Here is a 13,080-nt window from a genome sequence, read left to right as displayed (position 1 = left end):
GCCCAAGAGGGGAAAAATGGTTTTTTGTGAACACACACTCTTCACCACAATTCTGATTATTGTGGCTCGGGTGTTCATATTCATTTCCAAAATCATGGAAAAATCACTTTAAAATTGCCAGGACTTCTGTATCAAAGCTTTTGACTTTCAAAATGACATATTTCTATAAGGATCTTTTTATCCTTTTTTGCCTCTATCCCAGCCCAGTTCTGAGGGACATGTTTTATTACTAGATCTTGATAATAGTGTGGGTTGGGGGAGAACCTAGGTCCCAGAGTTCCAACTCCTTGCACTGAGGTGAGAAAAATCAAATGTATTCATCAAAAATCCAGTTTATCAGTTGAAGGAAACAATGTAGCAACTCTAGAATCAGAATTGTTCATAAGCAAAAGGGTAACAACTATCAACAGGTAAGAAAGCTGACAGCAGAAAAGTGCTGTTTGCATTTCATAGGAAAACTATCAGCAATTCAGGAATAAAGAAATCCAGTTACAAAAGTTTTTGATCTAGAAGTTAAAACGGGAGCTGTGGGAAACAGTAAAGGAAAGGAAGGGAGACATTCAAACTCAGCATATATTAGTTTTATTCACAATCAAGGAGAAATGGATCAAATTAAGAACAATGAAGTATTAAAATCTCAACTGGCTTTTTCAAAAGGCTATTGAGATACACCAAAGTGTTAAAAAAAAATTTCTGGAGTCAATATAGCCAGATTTCATTCTATAGATAATAAGTTAATGATGCAAAGAATACTTTTGCTGCAACAGGAGGAGAGAAGTTTTCTTGAGGTAAGGGAATATAAGGAAAAATATGTTTGAGAGAGAAATATATGCACATGCTTGCAATGGACCCAAAAGTACAGGTTTGGAAAGTAAAACAAATTCCATCTCCAGTTCATAAGTCTATTCTCCAGCAGGGACAAATGTGAACTCAGGAAGACATTTTTTTCTGGTAGGAAGAATCCAAAGTGTAAGAAATTCAGGAGCTGGAGGCCGGTGCTTCAGCTATGGTTAGGATGGGACAGAAATGTCAGCAAATGGCTAAGGAATGTGGTGGTTCTTTTGGAGATGGAAAACTTCAGAGAGAGAATTTGGGAGAATAGGAACTAGAAGGCCATAAACTATAGTCCTTGTAAGTCTGTGACTCTAGCTCAGTGTGGAAATTCTAGTCCCAGTCAGAGACCACACTCAAAAACTGGGATTTCTAGAACTTGGTTCTAATTAACATCAGTTGATGAATTGGGATGTAAAGGAGAAGAGGTGGCATTAATAAAGGGGAATGTTTGACCTCTGCCTTATATATATTAAGAATATAAGGATATTTTAATAAACCTCTCCTAATTTATGTGTGTAGGGCAGTGCTTTTTATGTTTTTTTTCATTTTTGTTTTATTGTCCCCTCACAATACAAGAAACAAGAGTGTCACAATTACCTCTGAGTGAGAGGTTTCTCACATATGAGAGTTAAATTCAGAGGCACTAGACTCAGGAAACTGATAGACATTCCGAAAAAACTAAATAAACCAAGAAAAAATTTTCTCTTAAACTCATTTTTCCTCCTCAGTTCTACCAGTTATTATAAGGTCTATAAAGTTATCTATTTTTGTAGAATTTATCTTGCAACATCTTTTGTATTTTAGGGACATCATTTTTACTTGGAAAATGCTTTTGTTTATGGGGATATGGTTAGATTTTAGAATTGCCAATGTCACATGAATCCTGAGTATTTGTAGATAAAGTATGGGGCTGGTGCTGTGATCTTATGTGCCTTATGGTCCCTCTGGAACTTTACAAGAACATGGGAGAGTCTTCTAGTTAGAAGTCCATGGCCATGCTAAAAAGTTCTACTATGTCCGATGGAATGATGTAGCCCTTTATTGGGGCACTATTCATGAAGAGGTAACCTCCACTTCTCTACAAAGACACATAAGTGAGCTCTTTTTTGACTGAGACTCAGTGAAATAAGAAAAAAAATGCAGGAAAGCTATTTTAGACATAATCCAGGACTTTATCTACAAAAAGGAGACATGATTTCATTTCAGCTATTAAATTTCCCTGTGGTAAAAAGAGGTTTATATGATAACATGAATGGTTAATACTGTTAAAATGTACAGGCTTCGTTGAAAATTTGGGGCACTTAAAATTGCTGGCCTTGTGTTATTTGGGCTCTGCTGTTAATGGACACATTCTTGCATAAGCTTGCCTGGTGAATAGGTAAGAGAAGGAAAAATAGGAACTCGGATAATTTATCCTAATGTATAGTATGCCCTTGGGGTCACTCAATTAATTTCTGTACTGACCCATTTTTAAGGCTTTTGAGGACAGTATCAAAAAAGATTTTCAAGATGGCCTAAAGGGATGGTCTGCCGATTTAATTGGTCCCCACTACACTATAAGCTCTGTGGAAATAAAAATTAGGAAGTTTTAATTATGTTGATATATTTTAGTTATAAAAATGTGGGTTAAATTATATTTATGGACATAGTGTACTTGAAAAATGCAAATGCTCTGTTGAAATTTTCCTTCTCAGCAAGACAAAAAAATGAAGGAACAAGAATATATCCATCTTGTAACCACAGGAATATAAATAAAGATGTTAGTCAGATGGAAAATGGCTTTTTGAAAGATGAAATTGTGCATGCTTTGTTTCTTGTCAATGTTGATTAAGAGACCTTTTTCTATATTTATCAGTAATTAGTACAACAATATAAGACTTTCTGAGAAGGATGAATGCCTGACTACACATCTTCCAAATGTAAGAGTTCAAACATTTTTGTCAAGCATGTCTGATACAAAGTTATATTTGTTCACTTAAATTATATATTTGTATTAAAATTTGAATTTCCTCTCACTTGGTAAATGATCTTGCTAATCTTGTTTTCATTAATTCATTATTATTTATTCTGTGGGGAAATCTCTTTTTAGACTGAGACAGTTTTGGTTTTCTACAGCATTATTTTTTTCCCCACGTCTTCGCTGACTGATTTGACCTAGCCCAGTATAAAGTCTAATTTACTCAGTTGCACCCTGACACCAGAACCCACACTGGTTTTGCCCTCATCACTGCATTCTCATTGCCTAAATGAGGTACCCAGACAATCAAATGAGGTGACTACATATTTGTTAAAAATCAGTAATGGAGCTACATTAAGATGTAAGAAGATGTTTTCTGATAATCCACTAGTAACGTTTCCTAAGTGGTTCAACAATGTTTCCAGCAGACCACTGAATTTATTAGCTTAAAAAAGAAGTCATAAAATTAATTAAAAAAAGATTTTAAAAAAGTCCTCTGAAAACCTCTTGGTTTCCCCTCCATGTCTCATTGTTACTGGATCCGCAAGAATGAGTTAGGTTCAAGGATATACATTGGACCATTATGCTAAAGCCGTGAGATTCTGAATCTTTGTGGTATCTCCTTTCCTTCCAGAAAGTTAAAGGAGTAAGAATGCCAAGTCGTCCTATCCTGAGAGAGCCTGAGTTAGTGACATAGGCATGGTCGACAGTGGAAGGTCGACACTCTTCTCTCCAGTAATTATGGCTGATGACTTCTAGTTGGCTTATATCGATCTCCATCATGTATTTAACCCTGGACTAGTCTTTCTTTATCATAGAGACAAGATCCTTACCATTTATACTGGAGGTTCTTTAGACTTATATCTGGTATAGACAATAGGAATCATCCAAAGACATCATCCCATTTCACCAAATATTAGAGTATAAGGAAAAAGCCTTCTAGTAATAGTGTACAAGACCACCTAAAACATACTTCAATAAAGAAAAGTTCCCTGAATCTCTCATGCATAATTAATCAAAATTAATGCTTTCCTTGAAGCATATTGACAACCTTGTATCTCTAAATCATATTTATTTTATTCAGTACACTCTTATATCCCACTTACTATACATAAGACACTGTTCTAAGAGTTTTACAAATATTAACACATTTAATCCTAAATTATTTAATGCTATCATCATTCCTAATCTGAAGACAGTGGAATTGAAGTTCAGAGACATCAAGTAATTGTTCAAGGTCACAAAGCTAATCATTTGGCAGGCCATGTGATTCCAGCACTATCCTCTAACCACTAAGCTCTGCTCCTTCACACTAATTATATCTAGTTGTAATATCTACACCTACACAATTTTGCCTAAATTTTCTGATATTTTTTAAATAAAATGGTAAGGTGATACATTTCCTCCCCAGAAATTCTGGGTTTAACTAAAATAAAGGAAATTATTCTGTCATTATTAATGTTGATTTCTCATTTAATTGAATAATAGAAATAATAACAGCCAAGGTATATTGAGATTTATGATATCCTAGGCCTAATATTCTAATATCTAAGAATATGTTGTTATATTCTTATATATTATAAAATATGCAGATATAAAAAGTGTTCTGCATCCAATTCCACCTTGGGGATGGTTTTCTCTACATGAAAAAGTAATTTTTGGACACCAGCTGAGCATCCTACAATTCAATTCAATTCTGACACTACCTACCTGGAGATAGCATCAGATCCCATGGGTAAAGAGCTCAGCCCTATAAGACTGTCCCTCTCCCCCGACTTCAGAAGCCAGTTCCCATCCAGCTTATTACGTGTACTTCCCACAGACTGACTACAGACGTTCCCCTCCCTGCATTTGAAGGATTTGTTAGAATGGCTCATGGAACTCAGCAAACATTTTATTTACTAGATTACTTGTTTATTGTTTATTACAAAAGGATATAATTCAGGAACACCAGATGGAAGAGATGCATTGAACAAAGTATGGGTAAAGGGTCTGGTGATTCACGCCCTCTCTCAGTACACAATTCTCCCCAAATCTCCACATGTACATCAACTTGGAAGCTCAGCCATCCCCCTCCTTTTTGGTTTTCACGGAGGCTTCATTACTTAGGCATGACTGATTAAATCATTGGCCACTGATAACTGAACTCAATCTATAGCCTTTCTCCCCTCCTAGGAAGTCAGGGGGCTAAGATAAAAAGTTTCAACCCTCAAATCACAAGCCTAGTTACCCTGACAACCAGTCCCCATCCTTTAGGTTAGTTCTAAACAGTCACTTCACTAACATAACAAAACACACCTTTATTGTTCTCATCAGTTAGAAAATTTCAAGGAGTTTAGAAGCTCTATGGCAGAAATGAGGATGAAGACCAAATACATATATTTTTCATTATAAATCGCAATATCATACAATATAACTTATAATTCTCATAAATAACCCTGTAAGATGAGTATTATCACTCTATTTTAGAGCCAAGATATGAACCCCACTCAGGCTCTGTGATATGTATATACAGTAACGGATAGTGCTTCAGGTGAGGCAAACATTAAGTAAAAAGACTATATTTATACACTCATAATTCTTCAGGATATGAAACCTGAAGATCTGCATGGCTCTGCAACTAAGGTCATACTTTTCTGATGTTCTGCAACCCTACTAAATATATCCGCTCCAGCCTCTACACGATGCTGCCCCCTCTGCTGGCACCAGATGCTTTCCTATGTATTTGCCTTGGGATCTGCTGCAGAGGCCCTCCCTTCCAATAGCAATGGGCCAGACTGTCCTCAGGACTGCTTAGGCATATTTTTTAATCAATAGGTCTACATTAAAACACTTTTCTAATTTCAAAGAAGATCATACAGAGGACGTTAATTTATTTGGAGCTAATTTTTTCATCTTTAGTCACTCTTTTCTTCACTGGACAAAGAATCATTTACTCAAATATTATATAGATCAACCCCAAATATCTTGCAAATTTAACTTTTAGAAAATAGCCCTCAGAAGTTGCTTAGCTTTATTGTAGGAGGGCTATATAATCTAGTGGTCAGAACATGGAATCTGGAGTCAGAAATTTGGGGTTCACCACTGACCTTGGACACACTATTGAGCCTCTGAAAAAGCCTCATTTCTCTCATGTGGAAAAAATGGAGATAATGGGTAACAAGAGCACTTTCCTCCACCAGTCCCTCCTCTTCTCTATAACTCCCTGTTTATGTTACCATTAAGCATTTTTTTTTTCAATATTGGTATAGATGCTTCCCCACCTCCTGATTTCCCAAAGATCAGGAGCAGGACTTTTTAGGAGGTTCCATATGGTCAGAACCTAGATAATCTGGTACATAAAAGGTGTCTAATAAATATTTAATAAAATAACAAATAAAATCAAGAAACCATAATTATGAGTAAATACATTTTTACCAAGGCCAATTTAGTGGAAGAAATCTGTCAGAAAAGCCATGTGGGAAAGAGTAACTCTAAGCCTCAATTTAACTTCCCTGGTGTGAACATTGACTATTGTTTCAAAGTATGATTTTAGGAGCAGTCATCCCAGACTTTCAATTCATCAAATCTCATTTATTAGGTGTGATAAAAGTCAGGATTTAAAATCCTGCTAATTAACCAAGTGTGCTTTCAATTTCAGTCTGTTACCTACAAATATTTGAACTAGCATTTAATGTTTACTTTGAGCTATCATTGCTCTTCCTGGGCCTTTGCAACTCAATTAGAGATGAGTTTCAGTTTCTCTCCAGCTTAACCAAAGGAGAAGCATTGACTCTCAACAAAGGAGAGGTATTTCAGATCAAATATTTCATAACTGGAATTAATGCTAATATAAATTAGTATATGACTATAGGACTTGCATCCCCAAATAAACATTTACTACCCACTGCCTCTGACTTTCCACCACAACTTGAAATACTGAGGCCAAATGATTACATTAGTCTTTTCATATTCAAAATATGGGCAAGTGGAATATTTCTCTACTGCTTTACTTTCCAGTCCTTGACATCATATACTATCCAAGTTAGCTTTGTAATAATGAAGAATTTAATTATAACCTTAGACTATGTCACTTGGAAAGCTTTGCTTTGTGTTCAGCAATATCTTATATCAGTTCTTGAATTCTAAAATGCTTTCAAATCATCAGGAGGTCTTATTAAAATGCAGATTCTAATTCAGTAGGTCTGTGATACGGTCTGAGAAAGCATTTCTAACATTCTGCTAGATAACGTTGATGATACTAGTCTAGAGATCACACTTAATATTAAGTTTCGTAGATCATTTCAATTCATTACAATTGTTTAAACTTGCTCTTCTGCAGTCCTTGATTTTTTTTAATCCTCTTATTACAGCCATTTACTTTTCCCATTATTCTAGGGGATAGGAATATATCTGAGGTGTAGACTTTGGGCCACCTACTGAAATACAGCTTGTATTCTGCTTGTTTCGGCCCCCTGGTTAGCACTTGGAGGTCCCACAGCTATAAGCCTTATAGAGTCACCAGCAAATAAGGTCCTCACAAAGTAGACAGTCCCAGTGAAAACTCAGAAAAATCCATTAGTTTGAGTCTCCGTTTCTCTTTGTGCTTCCTTCTGAAGCAAGACATCTAATTTTTACAAACATTCTCTAAATTCTTGAATAAATGTTCATTGTGTTTTCAAATTACTAATTATACTATACAAATTATTTATGTGTCTCTCATTTCAATTGCATTTCCGACCAAAATGTTGTACTTTAAGCATATTGGCACATTTAAAATGTTCATGTCTATCATTTCGTTTTCACTCATTTTTAATTTAACATTTTATACATTTTTATATTTTGCTCTTTGAAACTTAAAAAATAAGCCACTTGATAATTTGTGTTTATCTTTTTCTGTGGGTATTGGAATTACCATATTCTGATAGATTGTATGAAGGAATGATCTCCCTAAAAGGCTAAGATAATATCAGAGTCAGTTATTTTTGGAACAGTCAGCTTCTAAGATAAGGGACAAGGAAGATAATGGGAAATGCTGAATTATCAAGACAGAACTTAGGTAAGAGGCATAACTTCTATTGGATATCTAAGACTTCATCTCTTGAATTTGGACTTTATATGTAAATATACCTTAATATTTTTTTCTTGGAACTACTTACATATTACTTGTTATAATCCATTTTATCATTACTAAAATTTTACTTTAACAAGTCCTTATTTTAAAATATGAGCTTGGTTTTAGATGTAAAATGAGGAATTAATAAGGAGGAAATGGTAAAGCAATACAGACTTGGAGCTTGGGGTTGAGGAAATATAGATTTAGAGGGCCTCAAGCTCAAGGGCTCTAGCTATGAGCCCAGATTTCAATAGCAGATGCAAGAACAAGGAACCTGACAAGCATAGTATCTTAGCCAGGGACTTAGTGGGTGATAGAACACATGTAAGGAAACTAGTGAGGATTCACAGGGCATCCATCATTCTTTAACCATAATATCCCAGATAGTATGCATGCTACCCAGGAACTTAGGTCTCCCCAGCTCCCACCACATACACATAGAAAAAGACAATTGATTCAACTTACAGTCATCACTAAGCATCTCAAAGAGGCTGACTTCGCCTTTCAAACTGGAACAGATGGAGTTATAATGGGTAATTTAATTTTTTCTTTTATAACAATGCAAGAATAGATGACAAGAGCTGGATGAGAACAGTTACAGAAAGTCTTCTTTCATCCACATCTGAAACATAGTATGTAGATGACCTCTATGCATCTGTTGATCACAATATTGAAAATTCTTGCATTTACTTTGGTGTGTTAATCACTAACAAATACCATGTTGCAAAAATACTATTTCCGGTCCTCAAATTACTTAAACTCTGACAGCATATAAAAATTTGATAACTTTTTCCTGCTCAGAGAATTACTCTCTGTTTTTGGCTGTCACAGTCCTTCCTGTGGTTGTTCCTTCTCAATTTCCTTTGCTGAATAATCCTGGAACTCAAATCTGAATCTACTTCTCTTATCCTTCAACCTCTTTCAAGATCAGTGGTTCTTAACTTTGAGTGTATATCTTAGTCACCTGCGGAGCCTTAACAATGACTGGTAGCTGCATCCAATTCCCAGAGATTCTGATTTAGTTGATTTGGGGTTGTCCGAGCAAATACATTAAGAATCATCAGGTAATTCTAATGTGAAACCAATAATGAAAAGCATTTGCAGGTTATTTTGCATAGTTCTTACTGATAAATATCAATTTTTATATTTTTGCTCCTCAAATATTTCCTGAAATCAAAATTTACGCATTCAGTTGCCAGAAATGTGGTGATGGAAGAATAGTTTATATTGAACTAAGGCTCTTGCCCAAAAACGATGATAAAGTCTGGACAAACAAATATATCTAGGTCTCTACATATCAACTAAAAGTAAGCAAACATCAGACCTGCTTTTTATACTTTCAAGAATCGAAGCACACTGGGTGAGATACACATTTAACTGGCGCTTCCTGGTTTGTTCCACGCGTAGGAGATAGAGTTCAAGTAGAAAACAGAAGTCTGAGGTCAGAGCTGCTAGAAATTGATGAGAATGCAGAAGTACGTGAAAGGATGAAACCAGTGAAGGAGCTGCCCCCAAATCTGCATGTGAACTCTCCAAAGCTTGGCTGAACATATGTAGAGATAGACTCTAAAGAATTTAGCAGAAAACAGAAGGCTAAAATACTGAACAGACATTTTGTAGCTGCCTGGTGTTGGGGAGACACAGTTTGGACTTTCAAGTCCTGCCTCATTAAAGGACTTAAATCTAGGGTTTGTCACTGATACTCCAGAAGGGCCACATCTTCTAGTGGGACATTTCTAGAAGGGACATTTCTCGGGACTAAAGTCTATGCATCATTAAGTGAGAGAAAGATTTAACAGCAATTCTAAGAAAACTAAAAGCAAAGCCTCTGCAGCATTAAGTGGGTCAACCAGAGATTTATTAGCTTGTGAACAAAATTAACATTTTTCAGGGAAAGGTTATAGAATCCAAAGTCTCTACAAATTATTCAGTGTATAATAAAATTACTAGACATGTGAAAAGGCAGGACATTATGATCTATATTCAAAGAAAAATCAGTCAATAAAAGTAGGCACCGACATATCCAATACTGGAATTAGCAAACACGAAGTTTAGAGTTGATAGGAAAAACAGATATGTTCATGGGGAATTTCAGGAGATATAGGAAATTTCAGAAAATATATGGAAACTGAAAATGAACTAAATGGATATCCCAGAACTGAAAAAGATCTGAAATGGGTATGGTGTGTAAACAATGAATTTTGGAACACTGAAAAAAATTAAATTAAAAAATAAAATAAAATTGGAAGGGATTTCAGAACTATCAGTGACATTAAAGATAGATATATAGAAATTTCCAAATTCATATACAGGTAAGAAAATAAAAAACAACAACATAGAGCCTCATTAACTTGTGGAATAATATCAAGAATATTAGAACACAGATAATGGAGCAGAATAAATATTTGAAGAGATATGGGGGAATATTACCTAAAATCAATATTACCTAAAACAATATTACCTAAATAACAACAGTCAGTAGATCTAAAAAGTTCAGGCAATTCCAAGCAGGATATATCCACAGCCAACCAATCATTTCAATTTGTGTTACTCCTAGATCTTAAGATTACCAAGTTCAAAATGATCTCTTAATACTTCCTACCCCTCAAGCCTGCTGGCTGATTTCCCTCTATTTCTCACTTTAGTAAATGATATCACACCTGTTGCTCAGAATGAAATTCTGGAAGTCATCTGTATTGGTTTTCTATAGCGGCTATAACAAATTACCACAAACTTGCTGGCTTAAAAGAACACAAATTAACTTTCTTATAGTTCTAGAGCCAGAAGTCTAAAATGGATTTCATTGGGCCACAATCAAGGTGTCAGCAAGGTTCTACTTCCTCCAGAGAATGTTTCCTTGCCTTTTCTAGCTTCTCGTAGTTGTTGTTATTCTTTGTCTTGTGACCCTGTCCTCCATCTTCAAAGCCAGTGTATATAACATCTCCCACTGATTCTGCTCCTCCCTGCTTTGGTCACATGGTTTCCTTCTCTTCTGTGTCAGATATCCCTCTGATAGGGACACATGTGATTCCACTTCGGGCCCACCCAGATAACCTGGATAATTCTCCCCATCTCAAGATCCTTAACTTAATCACATCTGCAAATTCTTTTTTGCCAAATAAGGTAACATTCACAGGTTCCAAGGATTAGAACCTGCATGTGTTGGGGAGAGGGGGGACTGTGACTCCGCATACTCCATCATCTTTTATTGCTCCTCTCTTACGCCAAGATGTATTTTTCATAAATAATTCTTGTTGATTTACTTTGAGTATCTTTACGATTGTTGCTTTAGGTTCTCCATCAGGCGTGTCACTTACACCTGTTTTGCCTAGATCTCTGGCCATGACCTTACCTTGTTCTTTAATTTGGGATGAATTCCTGCATCTTGGCATTTTGTCTAAAAAAACATGTCTTAAATTCATGCACTTCATCTCCACTGCCATCCCTTTAATCCAAACTACCACTAATTATCATCCAAAGAAGTTCCCCTCTGGCTGAAACACACTTCCTTCTGATCTCCTTGCTATTACCTCCTTCTCATACTTCAGACAGTAGCTCAAACAACGTCCCTTTTAAGAAGGCTTTGATAACAATATCTAAAGATCCCCATTTTACCCTTTTATCTCCTTTAAAGCACTTGACACATTTAAAAATCAACATATTGATTTGTTCCCTCTATCAATGAGTTTCAATCAGGAAAACAGAAATCCTTTTCAGACTTTTAACAGAAAGAATTGGTGACACAAATATTGGAAAGCTAGAAGGGCAAAAATGAGGAAGGGTCCTGGAAGAGGGAATGTTGCCCAGACATTAATGTACAGAAAGCAGATGCCTTCCTCGTGGTTGGAACACCAAAGAGAAGAAGTGTTGTCCCCAGAATCCAAGAGCACATTCACTTCTGGGGATATTGTACAGCAAGTGCTAAAAACTCTGGTAGAGATAACCTAGAAACACAAAAGATAAAAAAAAAAGCACCTTACTCCCTCATTTCCATTTCTCTATGGAACACTACTGCAAGTTTCCCACACTGCCAGTGAAGTGCATCTCAGTGAACCAAATAAAAATATAATAAAAAAGAGGACTTAAATGTGGTCTGGCAACATTAGGAGGTGAACTTAATTGTTCAAAAGCTCTTAATCCCCAACAGTAAGTATATTAGGGATCTCTCCCTTTAAAAGCATTGGAAGCTCTCCGTTTTTCACTACCTTAATCTATCTGTAACAATTGACCCCACTGTTCTAAAGGCCAATTTTAGAGGTAAAACATTTCTGAAGAACTTTAAAGACAAATGTGGAGGTTTGAGCTCCACTGTGGTGAATTTATCTTGTTTCCCAATAAATAAAAATTACAAATGGCAAATCAACTATGAAATACTATAGAAAAGGATCAAAATTTATCCTTTCCACAAAGAGAAGCTGTGTTCATTGCAGCAGGAACCCCACGTACGATCTCTGTTGGGATCTTGGCCCTTAGAACAAGACGTTAAATAATTAGCACCATCACAGCAATGGGAAGTGAAAATAAGCTGCATTAACAGATCCACTTCCTGCAGAAAGAAAGCAGCTAGTACGTGTAGAAGGCAGGTACCTGGAAAATCAACGTTTGTGGAATACCTATTATGTGCTAGGAATTTTAAAACTCTATTTATTTATTTGAAAGAACATAGGATTAAGAATCAGAACACCTATATGGATGGAGATCCCAACCCTGCCTTTAAAAAATTACGTGATTCTGGAAAATGTATTTAACCTCTCACCATCAGTTTTCTTAGGTGTATAATAGGGGTGAGAATTATGATCTCACATAGAAATTGTGAGGATGATTTAACATGTGCAAGTTGTTTGTAAAGTGGCTATACATATTTCTGTTGAAAAATATAAATTGCCATTTAGATACTTTTGTTTTATGATTGCTATAAAAGAAGTATTTTTTAAAATGCCAACCACTTTAGGCATTTGGTTGTAAAACAAGATGACAGTTGTTAGAAATTAAGGTGGACTTTTGAAAGTGTTTGTAAAAATGCAGGAATGCCTGACTCCTGTTCTGCAAATCACGGCTCATCTCTGAAAATTCCATAGGGAAACAGATGAAAGAAACAAAGCCAATGGGAAACAAATAACACTTTATTATTATTTGGGTGAGTACCTAATTACTGCTCATGTAAACTGTGGGAAAGCGGAGCTGGAGGACTGGA

This window comes from Mustela erminea, chromosome 12, assembly GCF_009829155.1.
Source record: "Mustela erminea isolate mMusErm1 chromosome 12, mMusErm1.Pri, whole genome shotgun sequence".
NCBI lineage: Eukaryota > Metazoa > Chordata > Mammalia > Carnivora > Mustelidae > Mustela > Mustela erminea.
Note: the sequence above shows the minus strand (reverse complement) of the source record.